Genomic DNA, 16,990 nt, shown 5'->3' with positions numbered 1-16,990 from the left:
TTGCCTGGCATGCGCGGGGCGCTGGGTTCGATCCTCAGCACCACATAAAATAAAGATGTTGTGACCACTGAAAACTGAAAAAAAAATATTAAAAAATATTAAAAAAAAAAAAAAAGATTTTGTGGATACCTCACAACAGCTCTGGAGAAAGGTATGTAGGAAAAGGAAAACAAGTAACCAACCAACCAAAAACCTATGAACATAGAAGTAGGAAATTCAGTGCTAGAGAGCCTCCATGGCATCTTTGAATTGATTTCTTATCTGTGCTCACAGGGCAGTTCTGGGACAAACCCAGGTTTGGTTGCAAGGGTTGCGGAGTCGCAGCTCCAGTTAGTGTTAGTCCCTGAGAGACCAGGTCTCTCAAGTTACAGTAAGGGCAATGGTGGGAAAGGAGATGGGGATATTTGGACTGAGAAGTTTAAACCTCAGAACTTCTCCAGATCCTTATTGTTTACAGAGGCAGGCCCCTATAACAAAAATTAGATCTCAACAATTCCTGTTAAAGTTATGGGTTCTTCTCCAGGAGGATTGCCTATTCTGAAGGAATTTTAAGACCTCTGCAAATTTATGTTTGAAGAACCTTGAGAGTTTGTGGGAGTAGCTCCTAGACCAGGGGATGTCCTAAGTGGCCTTACATAAAATGGCCAGTTAAAGGATGTTTGCTTTCCATTATACTGACCTTGTACTTAATTTCCCCTCGTTTTATTTGGAAAAAATTGGTATCTATAGGAAGGTTGAATGAATAATACAAAGAACACTCATTATTCACCTGTTACGTTGCAATATTCTTTTTTACTGAACTGAAAGTAAACTGTAGATATATACATATGTGTGTGTGCACATATTCTGAGCTTTTTTACTTCCAATGCTCTGGCACAAAAGCATAATTTCTTTTCAAACACCCTTTCTCTCACTCTCAAACCATCTGGGTGTCCTATAATTAAATTCTGACACTGTCTATTTGGAGTTACTGTCACATCCCACAAGTTAAAGAGCTCAGTCCCACCAGACTGCCCCCATTTCAGATTTCAGTTTCAGGTCCGAGGTTGTCACTGGTACTTCTGACAAACTGGCTAAAAATTTCAGGGGGTTCTCATAATTCCCTCCTTGGGTTTGTTATTTCAATGAAATGACTTAGTACTCGGAAAACTGCTAAATTTAGGATTACTGGTTTATTATAAAGGATTTAATGTGATAACAGCCAAATAGAAGAGATGTGGAACATCCTTCTCTGGGAGTGCCGATTTCCAACACCTTGATGTATTCACCAGCTTAGGTCTCTGAACCCCATCATTTAGGGCATTTCTATGAAGGTTACACTGTGTGGGCCTGACTGGTTAAGTCACTGACCACTGGTGATTAACGCAAACCCCAGTCCTTCTATCCCCAGAGGTTGGGAGATAAAGTTGAAATTTCCAAGCTTCTAATAAAAGTTTTCATATCAACCAGCTCCCTTCTGAGGTTATTTAGGATCCCTGCCAACAGTTGCCTCATCAAATGAACGATGCTTCTACCATTCTTACCACTCAAGAAAGTGTGTTTTTTTAAGAGAGAGAATTTTTAATATTTATTATTATTATTTTTTTTTAGTTTTCGGCGGACAAATCATCTTTGTATGTGGTGCTGCGGATTGAACCCGGGCCGCACGCATGCCAGACGAGCACACTACCACTTGAGCCACATCCCCAGCCCAAGAAAGTGGGTTTTAAAAGCTCTGTGCCAGGAACCAGGGACAAAGACCAAATATCTGTGATACTACAAAAATACACATGTACAGTCATGCACTATATAACAGTGTTTTCTTCAATGATGAACTAACTGGATGTGTGACGGTGATCCCAATAAGGTTTTGTTGCTTATTGACATTATTATAGCTGGTTTTGTTTAAGCATATATGATGTTGGTCAAAGTGATCCAACGACAGATTTCTTAGACCATATCCCTCTCAAGTGGTGCATAGTTGTACATACATATACCCAGTTTTTTTTTTTTTGAGGAACTATTTAAAAATAAACTGCAGACATATTAGCTCATTTTTAAGTACACTTAATAGAATATATGTTAACTATTTTTGATGAAATATTTTCCAAAAAAACAAAAATTAGAAGAGTGACATTTATTTTACCTTTTGCCAATTCTCTTCATTCGAACAACTGTATGATATATTGTTTGGGCTGAAATAAATGAAGAAAACTTGGTTTCAAAGAGATATGTAGTTGAAAAAGAGACTTTTAAAATAACCTCAGGCGATTGTGGATACCAGTCACAAAACTTGACAAATGATAGTTTCTTAAAGGTTTGTTGCAATATGTAATATTCATTTGGAAGCTTGAATTTCACCATTGGCAACAAGTGTCTCTTGTTTTCTTAGAAGTGACATACTTGATTTGTTCATTTTGAGACATGTCTTCCATATATACAAGTCTGAATAACCCACAGCTTGTTACTCATTCTTGCAAGTAAGAGTGGTGTTCCATGGAAAAAAGCAAGTAGTTCATTTTGTAACAATTGTGCCTGTGATTTTCCTGAGACAGTTAATGGTCTTATATATGCATTTACCAAGAGTAAAAACATTTCTTTCCTAATTTCAATATTATTATAATCTAGAAAAATTAATTCACATTTTTTATAGTATTCATATTTAAGTTTCACTGGTTACCAAAAATATTTTTTTTTTTCCAGATACAGTGTCAGATCAATGATCATGACTTCATGTGGTTATTGGTCTCTCTTGTCTCAATCTAGTATAATTCTGTTATAGTTTAGATATGATTTCAGTGTGCACCCCAAGGGTTCATGTGCTAGAAGCTTGGTTCCAAGTGTGGCAGTATTGGAAAGTAGTGGAACTTTTATGCAATAGGGCCCACTGGGAGATAATTAGGTCACTGGGGGTTTCATCCTTGGAAGAGACTAATATAGTTTTTGTAGGACCTTTTGTAGTTTTTGTAGTGAGTTGTTACAAAGTGAAGCCACCCCTTCAAATTACCCTCTTCTGTAGCAACTGTTTCCCTTCCTTTTACTCTGCCATGTTGTGACACAGCTAAACGGTCCTTCATTAGACGCCACACAATTGGGGCTGCCCTATCTTGAACTTTCATCTTCTAAAACTTTCATCTTCTAAACCCTTTTTCCTCTTTACATACCCAGCTTCCAGTTGTTTGTTATAGCAGAAAACAGTATACTAAGACAAATTTCCTACAATTTTTGTTTTCCATGACATTAAGAGTCCAGGTTAGTATTATAACTTATTTTCTGGATTTGTCTGTTCCTTATAGTTCAATTCAGGTTACAAGTCTCTTGTAAGAATACTACACAGGTGAGGTGTTCGACTTCTTATTGCATCACACTGAAAGTTATATCAGGTTGCTTCACTATTGGTCATGTGACATTTGATCACTGGGTAAGTTAAGGTGGCAGTTGCTCTCTAATGGTCTTCCCATCCCTCTCTTTTGTATTCTTCAAAAAGCGTGTATGTTTTGGGGACCTAATGTGGAAGGGAAACATGGTTCCGTTGCATTGGCAGTGGATATTACCCTTTGGTCATCTTGGCCTTCTCATGCCACTGAACTACCAGGTGAAGAAGGAGGTTGTTACACCATCTGTTTATTGATTTTGATTGTCTGAGGGAAGTTGGACTGTTGCTACATGGTGGTGGCAAGCAAAACTATGGAAACAAAGTGTTTATTGGGTACTTTTTTACTCCTTTGACCAATTATCTTGAACAAATATCTGTAACAACCCATAAATAGAAGACCTCCAAAGACTCGGATGCTATAAGAGTGAAAGTAATGGATTCCGCTGCCAGTCTGGAAGAGGTGCTGGGAGAGGTTGAGGCAAACAGGTGGATGGATGGTGGGCTAAGGCAGCTACCTTGTCAAACAAACCTCAGAGAAGCTGAGATGGTCATAACAATGTTTTATGTCATTTAGTTTTTTTTTTTTTTTTCTTGTCTCCCTGCATTTTCTTGGAAATAAGTGATATGGGTAACTCCAGTGTTATTTCAGCTTTCAGGTATTTGAGAAAATTGATATTATCTTGTAATGGAATGGTAGTTGGTGGAACTTTGTTCCCACCCTACATTGGGGACTCAGTATTTCTACCAGGTGAATGCAAGAGAGGATGCTGCAGGCAAAAAGGCTTGAATGGTGCCATTTATACACGTGTGTGTGTGTGTATGTACATAATCCATCTATTCCCTAACCCAGATCCAGTCTTGTTCTCTGCCTTGGGAGGCTGACATGTATAGATAACATCATTGGGCTATGCTTTCTAGTTTCTGTGGAATTTGTTGCATGGTGAAAGGAGGGCTTGGTGGGGTGGGATAACTTCAGATTATTGTACTTCTTTATCACTACTCCACTCAAGATGACTTCCTCTGTATCACTTTTGTTGTCATTTTTATAACTTACTGAGGGATGGTAATAGTTCCTTTCTGGGTACTAGCTCGGGTTACCCTTGGTTTTCTTAAGCCTTTACACACACTTTTGTAAATATGCTACCTTAATTAATCTTTTTTTTTCCTACCTTTATTTTATTTATTTATTTTTATGTGGTACTAAGGATCATACCTTGTGCCTCACACTTGCTAGGCAAGTGCTCTACCACTGAGCCACAACCCCAGCCCATACCTTAATTAATCTTATTCCTTGAATTGGCTTAAACTGGGAACTTGACAAACTGGAAAAATAAGATTGACAGGTTATGGAACAGGAATAAAAACTCTTACCTGGCCCTCTACATTGAAGTCAAAGGAAGACAAGTGAGTGTGCCTTCAAACCTATCTTTAACCTTGCAAAGGACTTTGCTTATTTATTTTTAATTAATTAATTAATTTATTTATTTTTGAGAAACAGGAAAAAAAAGTTTATTGCTTTGCTAGCAAAGGAGAAACACAGGGAACTCCTGTCCCAAAGGCTGTGATTCTGCTGCTTAGTTGTTTTTAATGGTTTGGTTCTTTTAGCCCTACAAGGCAATTAAGAGCAGTCAGTAGTGACCAGAAACAACTGATGACATCACCCTAGCCTCCTGAGTCCCTGAAATTATGGGTGTGAGCCACTGCATCTGGCCAACTGATAAGGTCAACTAGCAAATTAATCCCCAAAAGAGTTCTTCAAAGATTTATCCACCAATTCAATAAGCAGACTTCTCTATTTCAAGGCTACATAATCTCTTTATTATTTTAATACTGAAGAGAATCAAAGCCTTCAGTAGGAACATGATGTTATGGCAACAACTAGGGCAACTCCTTCCTGTGCATTGATGAATATCAGTGGCTGCCATTCCTCTGTATTCTTCCTTTACAGAGTGGACAGTTCTACCACATTTAACTCACAAACGTGGTTGCCAGATGAACCAAGCAAAACAAGGTGAGAGTTAGATAGGGAGAGGTGGAAGTTTCTGAGTACTTGGATGTTAACAAGCTTGAGGAATGGCCAGAGAAGACATAGGCTAGTAGAAAATCAGACTCCTCCCAATCACAAGTGGCAGTGGGCCTGGAAACCTTGAGTATTTTTCACATGAAATGATGTCAACCTTGACCAGAGGCAGTTTTCATTCTTGTCTGCCCCCATTGATGCAAAAGCCTTCCACAAGGTAAGAATTTGTTGAAAACTGTTGGTAGTTTTGAAAAGTATTGGTGACAAGAACAAGGCTGAACAAGGCTGAAGGAATGAATTTCTCTGGTGAACATTCATGTAGGGAGTAGCTGTGGCAGGGCTCCTCAGCATTGGGTTCTTATACCTATGAATGGAAAGCTTCAACATCTTTCATTTTTGTTTTTAATAGCATCCAGCATATCTTTAGAGGAATGTCTGAGGGTAGATTCTGAAGAAACAGCAGGAAGGATCATGGCAATATTGTGGGAGGGAGTTTTTCTTTTGGCTCTGGATCTTATATTCATGAGAGCTAAATGCAAGACTTCTGGCCTTTTGAGGTTTGGTCTCTGAAGAGATTTCAGCAAGTTATTTTTTAGAATCTGTCCTGCCATTCTGGCCCTCCTGATTCTGGGTGATGTGGGCAATGAAAAAATTTATAGACTTTTTTTATAATTTGGCTTGGATGAAATTGACTTTTGTTACTACTGTTAAACAAGAGGATCTAAAATAGTTTTGATGACAATAGTTATAACAGCTTTGGTATATGGGTGTACTTTTTGGAAAGCTTCTTAACAATTGGCAAAACATTGATATGAAAATATTTAATCTTCATTTGTGTAAGTCAACTGCAGTATATACAAGAGTTCCTTTCAAGACAAATTGCCTTCTCTGTGGACCTGATAGGTGATCTGACAATTCTGCCAGTCTACACTGGAAAAGTTTGTGGCATCTGAAGTGTGGTACTATTTCTCAAATGGCATATGCCATTCCAAGGATGATGTAAACAGCCTGGGAGATCTTTGGGCACCACCTAGTGGCTATTTAGGGAGTGTAAAGGCCACTGCACTTCTCAAATTATCTGAAGTGAAATAATTATTTCCAATCCAATTCCAATTTTACTTTTGTAAAATACAACAAAAATTGTTGGGAAAATTATATAAAAAGCAAATACACACAAAATGCAAGTTCCATTTCAATATTAGATTCAGTAAAGAATAATATTTTAGTAAATGTAACCGGAACAAGCAAAACACAGGGCATAAAATAAGAACTGTGCATTATTCATTGTAAATATAAATAAACTAAAGAAAGTTAGATTACAATGAGTACTTACCCATATTAAATGACTAAATGTAGTTTTGAACACACCATATATTATCAGTGTGTTTAGTTTTTTATGTGATAAAACTTGTTTCTTGCTTGTTAGGATTTATCTAATGTCAATTGAGTTAATGGCAGTGTTGCTCATAAGGGATAATGTGTAACTAAACTTTCTACTCTTCAAGAATAACATACATAAAATAGGAAATTGTCTGGCAAAGTAGTTTAGTAGTAGGAGAAAATACTTTAAAGCCATCTCAGAAAACTCAGGATACTAATTTTTATCTTTTCTACAGAATAAAGCAAGTGAGGCTACATTTTCCAAAATTTATTTTCAATCCTCCATAGTAGCCAACTCTCACAATTTATTATTATAATTAAATTATCTTTTGATGAAAGAAATTAATTCCAGATCCATTACATCTTTTGATAAAAATAACATTACACCATTCTACCCAGTTTCTTGGGTGCTGGTGATTGTTGCTAAATTATGTTAAATGCTATTTCAGTCTGTATAAATCTGTCTTTCCAAATTCTAGTTTTTGTTTTTGTCCTTAGATCTTATTTTCCATTTAAAAACATGTTGCATAAAGGTATTAAAATAATTGAAAACACTAAAGCTATCAGAGAGCTATGGTTGTTCAGTTCACATCCTTTAAAAGAAAGAAAAAACTTTTTAAACTTAGTTCAGACATTTTCAACAGAACTCCTCTCTTCAGTAATCATAGTATCTCAGCAGGCAATGGTAGTTTATGATCAGATGGTACACTATTACATAATAGGGTATTCTTATCTCCAAAGATTAGCTTTTATGTCACTTAGAGTTTTTCCTACATCAGTGAATATACCATTAAGATCATCTTAAAAAAAATCATCTGACCTTTTTGTTTTTAAAATAGCAAGAGTTTCTCAATGATGGAAGCAGTACATTGCATTGGTTTACAAGGTGAAATTCAAAAGGTAAAGGGTAAAAAGGAGAATTGTGGTCCAGTGGGTTAGAAATACACACACACACACACACACACACACACACAGACACAGAATGATAAAGCAGGCTGATAAAATGTTAAAAGTTGATGAATCTGAGGAAAGGGTATGTGGTAATTCTCAATATTCTTGCAATTCCTCTGAAAGTTTGGAGTAATTTCAAACTTAAAGTAAAATATATGATTATTTGGAAAATCTTGTATCCATTATCATGATCATAAGCATTATTAATAAAAAGATAAAAATAAATGAATTATTATATAATATAAATGTCTTCACTAATTGTAGTGTAAAACCATAAATATTTTTTATCAAAGTGCAAAATTATTGTGTTAGAGACCATGACCCATGTTCATTTTATTCATAACATACACAAAAATAATGGTATAAGCCATATCCAATGCATTGTACAGAAATATAAATACAGCAACTAATTGCCAGTTAGATCTTTTTTTTTTTATTTAAGATGGTTATTCTAAGTTTTTAAATTTAAAAAAAATTTTAAAAATTAATTTTTATTTATATATGACAGTGGAATGCATTATAATTCTTATTACACATAGAGAGCAGAATTTTTCATATTTCTGGTTATATACATAGTATGTTCACACCAATTCGTGTCTTCATATCTGTACTTTGGATAATAATGATCTTCACATTCCACCATCATTAATAACCCCTTGCCCCCATGTCCCCTCCCTTCCCCTCCAACCCCTCTGCCCTATCTGGAGTTTGTCTATTCCTCCCATGCTCCTGCTCCCTATCCCACTGTGAATCAGCCTCCTTATATCAAAGAAAACATTTGGCATTTGGTTTTTTGGGAATGGCTAATTTCACTTAGCATTATCTTCTTTAACTTCATTCATTTACCTGCAAATGCCATGATTTTATTCTCTTTTATTGCTGAGTAATATTCCATTGTGTATATATGCCACTTTTTTTTAATCCATTCATCTATTGAAGGGCGTCTAGGTTGGTTCATTTAGCTATTGTGAATTAGGTTGCTATAAACATTGATGTGGCTGTGTCCCTGTAGTATGCTGTTTTTAAGTCCTTTGGGTATAGATGGAGGAGAGGGACAGCTGGGTCAAATAGTGGTTCCATTCCCAATTTTCCAAGAAATCTCCATACTGCTTTCCATATTGGCTACACCAATTTGCAGTCCCATTAGCAATGAGTGTACTTTTTCCCCACATCCTTGCCAACACTTATTGTTTGTACGCATAATAGCTGCCATTCTGACTGGAGTGAGATGAAATCTGAGAGTGGTTTTGATTTGCATTTCTCTAATTGCTAGTGATGATGAACATTCTTTTATGTATTTGTTGATTGATTGTACATCATATTCTGAGAAGTGTCTCTTCAGGTCCTTGGCTCATTTATTGATTGGGTTATTTTATTTTTTTTGGTGTTTAGCTTTTTGAGTTCTTTATATACTCTAGAGATTAGTGCTCCATCTGATGTGTGAGGGGTAAAGATTTGTTCCCAAGATGTAGGCTCTCTATTCACCTCACAGATTATTTCTTTTGCTGAGAAGAAACTTCTTAGTTTGAGGCCATCCCATTTATTGATTCTTGATTTAATTCTTGTGCCACAGGAGTCTTATTAAGGAAGTTGGGGCTTAATTCCATATGATGGAGATTAGGGCCTACTTTTTCTTCTATTAGATGCAGGGTCTCTGGTTGTATTCCTAAGTCTTTGATCCATTTTGTCTTCACTAACTTAACTGTAGTGTAAACCATAGTTTTTTTTTAAAAAAATATTTTGTTATTTTAGATTGACACAGTACCTTTATTTATTTATTTTTATGTGTTGCTGGAGATCAAACCCAGTGCCTCACACATGCAGGCAAACTCTATACCACTAAGCCGCAACCCCAGCCCCCAAAACCATAAATTTTAAAATCAATTTGAATAACAAAATTATTGTTATTCAAATTGATTTTAACCAGTTATTAAAAAGAAATGCTTATGTTTTCCAAGATTTATATATGCTTTTAGGTTATACTTGACAAAAAAGTATACAGCACTTACCCATTATACCCGCTGCTCATAACTAGTCCGCAGCCCACCAGCTGAGAGTGACGGACACCTGAATTGACAGGTACCTTTGGAACAGATCCCCATGTTTGGATAATGCATCAGTGTCAAATTACTGTAAGTGCTTCTAGGCACCCTCTCTGTTTCTGTACTTGATTGATTTTGGATCAGTAACACAGCACTGGTATTTTCCAAGAGTCTTTTCTGAATTGGGGATGGATATTGGAGCAGGGGAATGTCAGAGTTAATAAAAACTGGTTAGTGTGTGAGAATAGAGACCAGTGTTGCCCGAATGTTTTGGAATTTTTTATTTTACAAATCCGGTTGACAATTTTTTTTCTGTTTGCACCGTGACAATAAAATATAGTTATCCAGAGTGAAAAAGAAAATTACAGACATTCTGTGCTCAACTTTTACTTTCTTCTTTCCCAACAGTTATAGGAATGCCAGCCATGAAGTGTCTCCCCAGATACTGATCCAAATGCAATCTGCACTTGGTTTCTCCTACAGTGTGATTGTGAGTTTAGCAGGAGCATAGGTTTACCTTGCAGTGTTAGTATTCATTTGGGTATTAGTACCCATTCTTGTTTATGGTTGTAAATAGGACCAGTCAGCATATTTGGTTATTGTTTTTCTGACAGCATTCAGCTGTTCACGTGGATAGTGGGTTTAAGCAGTATTGAGTTTTGGAGGAGAGTGAGATAGCCAAGGGAGTTACGAGTGCAAAACATGGAATATAACTAAGTGGGGAAAGACGGAAGATAGTATATTTGGGAGGAGGGGTAGGTGATGGGTACTGGAAAAATGACAGTGTCAGTGACTTAGGGGTCTCAGTGAATTAAAGAATTTTTAGAAGTGAGACTTTGGGTAAACAACATAGAAAGCCAATCCCGTGCATGGTAGTATAATTTGGGTGCTTTGATTTAAGATTTCAGAGGTGACTGAGGAGAGGTGGAGGAAAATTTGTTTAATGAGTGGATCTGGGAAAGGAGCAGATAGAATATTCTAGTCTCTTTGGTATGCTAGGAAAGGGTGAGATGGTGACAGAATGTGGAGACTGGCTTAATGGGGAGTCCATTCTCCTGGCATGAGTTTCAAATAATCTATAGCTTAAAAACACTTTTAATTATTCTTTTTTTTAAAAAAATAACTTTAAAAAAAATAACTTCAGACTTTGAAGTAGGACAGGGAATGTAGCTCAGTGGCAGAGCACTTGCCTAGCTTTTGTGAGGCCCTGGGTTTTATCCCCAGCACTACACAAAATAGAAGCAGAACAACAAAAACCACAACAAAAAAATTACAAAGAATTTTTGTAAGCACTTTACTTAGATTGTTACATTATTGTTATCTTATATAACTATAACATCAAAAGCAGGAAACTAACATTGTTGGGACTATTTGTTTTTACAGATTATACAGTTGGACCATGAAGGTTCTCTTTTTTTGTCCAGGATCCAATTCAGAATCACACACTTCATTTTTTCATCATGTCTTTTCTCCTCTGAATTGAAGCGCTTACTAAATCTTTCTTGACCTTGACTTTTTAGAGCATACCAACTACTTATTTTATAGAATGTCTCCCAATTTAAGTAGTCTGATGTATGCTGATGATTAAATTCAGGTTATGGATATTTGGCAAGAATACTCGAGAAGCTTCTTAGTACACCTTATAAAGAGGAACATTTTTTTTTTTTTTATCCTGTTACTTGTAGTATCTTTGAGAACTTGATTAAGGTGGTTGTGGATTTTTCTAGTAAAAAATTTTCAAGAGGAAAGGAGGAAAAATGATGTGTGACAGGGAGCATACTTTGGAAGGATTAAGGAGACCTTCCACCCTGTCTTTTGTATGACAAGTGAGGACAAAAACCCCCAGTGTTTCCAGTAGCTCAGAAGGCTGAGGCAGGGGGATTACAAGTTCAAAGCCAGCCCTAGCTGCTTATCGAGGCCCTAAGCAACTTAGAGAGACCCTGTCTCAAAATAAAAAAATAAAAGGGCTGTGGGGGATGTGGCTTAGTGGTTAAGTGCCCCTGGGATCAATCCCTGGTACAAAAAACAAAAAACTCCAACATTAATGAAGAAGGCTGCAGGATCAATGTCCTCCAGGGAACACTAAGTCACATTAAAGCAGGAAAGTGGAGACAAGTTGAAAGTACCAAGAAATTTGCTGCAGATAGAACTGAGAGCAGCAGCATTTGTCTTACTTGAGAGCTCATTAGAATTGAAAATTTAGGTCTAATCTCAGATTTTCTGAAGCAGACTCTACAATTTTAACAAGATTTTCAGGTAATTTGTAAGCATGTTAGTTTGAAAAGTATTGGTCTTGGAGAACTGAGCAAGCTATGTAAGACACACCTGTGCCACTGGCACATCACAAATGTCAACAGCTCATGCTTCAGTCCTGTAAGCATAGCCCTAATGAGTCAAGGCCAACAGGAATGGTAGCTTTCTGATTCTCTGTGTCTGATGTTGTGAGAGGTAGCAGCTTCCTGTGTGGCTCTATTGTACAGTGTGGTTTGGCTTTCATTCCTTGAAGCTCAGTCTAGAATCTTTCATCAACTTTCCTATTGATTCCACAAGGTCTGTATACCTACTAACAAATCCCTATGGAACCAATGGGCTAGCTTCCGTTGTCTGCAGCTAGAAACTTTGACCATATACTCCTCTCAAAGTGGGTAAGTCACAGCAATACTCATGGTTGGATGAAAGTGCCAGCAACTTAGGTTATGCCCTGGGACACTGATGCTCTCCTAACAGGACCACAGACAGTGATTCTCTAGATGGGATCTAGCAGATTCATGGACTCCACTGATGAACTGACCTCACTACCATAGCTGCCATCAGCATGACTTTTTGAAGAATTAATACTGTTTATTCTGCATGGTAAAGTCTTTCTTATAACGAGTGAATTGTGGACAAAATGATTCCATGTTATATTATTCCAATAGGTAAAGATTTTATTATATTATCTATCTGTGCCAGGAATTTTTTAAAATTATGAAAATGTTAATAAGAAGATCATTAACAACTTGGATGAAATTGGTTAGGAACTGGGAGAGATGCTATTCACTAGAAATGGACATCTCTTACTCCCAACTATTCCCCACAAAAGAATCAGTATTCTCACTGATAACAGCATAGTTTCGCCTGTTTTTTTTTTTTTTAATAATTTGTAAATAAAATAATACAACATGCATTCTTTTGCTTTGTATTTTGAAAATTTCACTTAGCATTCTCTGTGTGAGATTCATCCACATAAGTTGTATGTAATTATAGCTCGCTTGTTTTCATTGCTTTATTATTCTCTGGTGCTATTTCTCTGTATATTGCTTACATTTAATGCAAGCAATTCTGTCCAAACCTATTTCCTCCTATATAGTGTGGGTAAATTCTCCTTGACATTTTTACCACTTTGTTTAGGGTCCATTTGTCTTACTCCCTTTGAATGACAACTTGATAGCTGTGTATTGCTTTACCTGGAGAAGAGGGTATGATAGGCAGGGGTCAGTTCTTATGGAACCATGTGCAGCCATTGGTGAGGGGCTTGAGGTTTTATTATTTTCTGAGCTATCAAAATGTCCTGCAAGGACTCGCTCCACCTAGCCATTGGTGTGTCCCATCCTAATGAGTTTATGCCTGTTTCTCCAACTTCATTCACCCAGTGCCCCGGAGGAGCCTGGTTAACACTTCTGCCCTGGTAAGGCTGGAATGGGGGAGTCTGCTGTTGAGAGATTGTCCTTAAATGTTTTCCTTCTGAGTTTTCTGCTTATTTTCTTAGCCACCATTGTGTTCTTTTATTGCTGCTACTGAATATTGGGTATTAAAAACAAACTGGGTGCAGTGGTGCACACCTGTAATCCCAGCACCTGGGAGGCTGATGCAGGAGATTCACTACTTTGAGGCCAGCCTCAACATGTTAGACCTAAGCAACTTAATGAGACCCTGTCTCAAAATTAAAAATTAGGGGCTAGGGATGTAGCTTAGTGTTGGAGCACTTGCTTAGCATGTGTGAGGCACTGGGTTTGATCCTCAGCACCACATAAAAATAAATAAATGAAATAAAGGTCCATCAACAACTACAACTAAAAAATATTTTAAAAAATTAAAAAAATAAAAAGACCTGGGGATGATGTAGCTCAATGGTAAAGTGTCCCTAGGTTCAATCCCCAGTGCTGGGAGCCATTAGCCAAGTAGGTATGACAATTTCCTTGCCAGCGTACCCCATGTTGCTGACATTTTGCAGTGACATTGAATGTAGTTGACCTTGCTCAAGGACCAGGGCGGATTAGGGTGTTCCCGGTTTAACATAATCGGGTTTAGGGCGTTCCCAGTTTAGGTTCCAGGTTTAAGGTTTAAGATTATTCCTGCTGGGAATAGGGCGTATCCTGCTGCCTGAGTTCCCCTTGAGTTCTCACTGGATTCAGAGTATATTTTGGGAGACAGAAGCCCAGTGGAGGTGGATTTGGGCAGAGAACGTGGATTTCCCCAGAACGTGTTTGTATACGGCTGGTGTGAGTTCGGGAATAAAGAGTTGCTGTTTGAATCTACAAGGTGTGTGGTGGCTCGTGATTGTGTGCCCAGCCAGACTGTGGCACCCCAGTACAAAACAAAACACCAAGTTTTATTTCTCAGGTATTGGAGAAAAAGGATATTCTGTGGTCTTGCTTTCCCCTGTTATGTTGTCATTTAACAGCTTTCGTTTTTAACTGCTGTAGATACAAGTGAAATAAGTATACTTATTTTAATCCAAGATCTTAAGGTGTTCATTATTTTGCCAGAAGGTGGTAGCAAAGACTTTGGGTAAAAATCACACGTGTCATCACACAATGAAAACCAAACCAAACCAAATGAAAACCAGAAAAGAACAACAAACTGGGAAAATAATGAAATGCTACCTATTTATAATATGGACCATAAGATTTATAAAGTCTTGTTTTTTTTATAACTCATTTTTTGAAAGTCACTATAAAGTAAATGCAACTCTGACCTCTTAAGTATGATAAAATGATTACTAAAAAATTCTTTGAGTCAAAGGCTATTTATCAAACTAAATTTCTAACAAATTGTACATAGTACCCGCAACTTAAGAGATCAGAAATTAATGGTAAATTTAAAAATTCAGAGTTCTTTAAATTTTCACAATAGTATACATTCAACACATTCTCCAACAAGAAAGTGCTGAGAAAGGCTAAAATCTAAGAGTTGAAATGTTCTCCATTGATACTATCATGATTAAGAAATAAATATTGGAGTAAAGAGATGATAAGAAGAACCTAAACAAATGTTTTATTTTCTTGGTCCTATTTTCTGTCCTGTTCAGGTGATCAGAATTCCTTTCTTCTTTTCCTGCTGTTGCCCACCTAACGCACCCTCCAGTTTAGTCATTCATTCTTTACCCTTTTTGGAGGCTACCATATGCGAGGCATTGTTCTAGATGCTAGAGAAATAGCAGTATCCAAGACAAATAAAGATGCTGCTTTGATGAAGCTTACATGCTAGTATAGTGCTACCCAGTAGAACTTTCTGAGATGATAGAAATAAATTTCAATTCAGTAGAACTTTCTGAGATTATGATGATCATATTGTGCTGTCCAATACGGTAGACACCAGCCACATGTGGCTACTGAACATTTGAAATGTTGGCAAGTAGCCTTTGTATTGGACAGATCAATTCTAGAAGGTGAGAGATACAGCAAGCTAGTAAACAATCACATTGGAGAAGTTTGGAAAAAGATAGGTGGTACCAAAAAATTGAACTGAATAATGTGATAGCAACATGGGGAGGAGGGCAGTATTAGTTCCAGTGGTCAAGGAAGGGCTTCATACAAACAACTGAGGTGAGACCAGGTGACAGAAACAAGCCATAGGATGAAGTGGGGAGAACAACATCCTAGCCAGGGAGGGCATCTGGGGCAAAGGGCTGGATGTGGGAATAAGCTTGTTTTGAGGGCAGTATGGTTGGAATATGATAAGGAGAACTAGGAGATAGTTCTTTATAAGCTATGACAAGAAATTGGAATAAGATATGAAGTGTTATGGATCCTCTAAACTTGAAATATTCCTTTTACCCTTTGAAAGTGAACAATCCAGTGGTTTTTAATAGATGTTCATGCAATCATCTCCACTGTCTAATCTACCCCCTTCCCTCACCTCAACACTTCCATGCTCCTGTCCATGCCACTTAATTCCTTAGAGCACAGCCAACACCAAGAGTGATTCCCTGCTACTATTCCTAAGGTTCTGGTGAATTGCAATGATTTGCAACCAAGTCTTGTGGTTGCTCTTTGGAGTCTACGGGCCCATTCTCTGCTCATCGGAGGCCAAGGAAAAAGGGAGGCTCAAATATTTATACCAAACCCACTTCTTTTTCAAATTCTGCCTGCTTCTATTCCCCTTGAAGGAGGATGTGTGAGGCCATCGTGGTGTGATCAATCAAAAAAATAGGCCTTTGCTAACTGTGGCCGCACTTTTGTCTTCAGCCTTAGGAATTCTGAGGAGAGGGTGTATGGAGGTGTGGGGGCAAAGAGCAGACTGGAGGAGTCTTCACAGCCTTCCCACTGTACTATTCTTAGTCGCTTTGTCGTTTACATCTTTTTACGATTCAGCAAGAACAAGGTGAAATCTACTTAGAAAACCTATTATACAGCATAGTTGTTGTTTTCAAAAGGAAAATAAATAATAAAATGAAAAGATGAAAAAAATCAAATAAAGAAAATATTGATGTATTTTCCTCCTCCACATGTGTTGGGGAGTGAAAGATACAGGATGGGAGGAAGTGTCTTCATAGATACAGTGTTTCTCAATAAAGGCTGAAATTCAGCTCTGCCTTTGGAGGGAGTGAACTGAAAGGCTTCTTTTAGCCTTAAAATTCCATAATTCTCTTTCCACAGGACAAAATTCCACAAGCTCTGGCAACAGAGTTTCAGTTTCCAATGTCTTTCCAGTCTTGGAGTCCGGACATTTCATGGAAATCCTTAGAAAACAAGCTGTAATTTATGACACACATTCGAGTGTGTGTACAGGGCAAGCTTCCTCCCTCATGCAGGGATGTGTGCTGTGAAGAGGACCAAGTATTTACGGGTGTTTCTCTGTGCCACTGAATTCATTAAATTCAAGTTCCGTCTCTTTTTTGCTGTGCTGGGGATGGAACCCAAGACATCAGGAATGCGAACTCTCAGCCCAGTGAAGAATGAAAACTGCTGCACATGAAGCTTGAGGCTGCTCATTCTTGGCTTCAGAGTTGCAGGAACTCCTTCAGTTCTGGAGGTGGAG

This window comes from Marmota marmota, unplaced genomic scaffold, assembly GCF_001458135.2.
Source record: "Marmota marmota marmota unplaced genomic scaffold, marMar, whole genome shotgun sequence".
NCBI classification, from domain to species: domain Eukaryota; kingdom Metazoa; phylum Chordata; class Mammalia; order Rodentia; family Sciuridae; genus Marmota; species Marmota marmota.
This window is presented reverse-complemented; position numbering follows the sequence as displayed.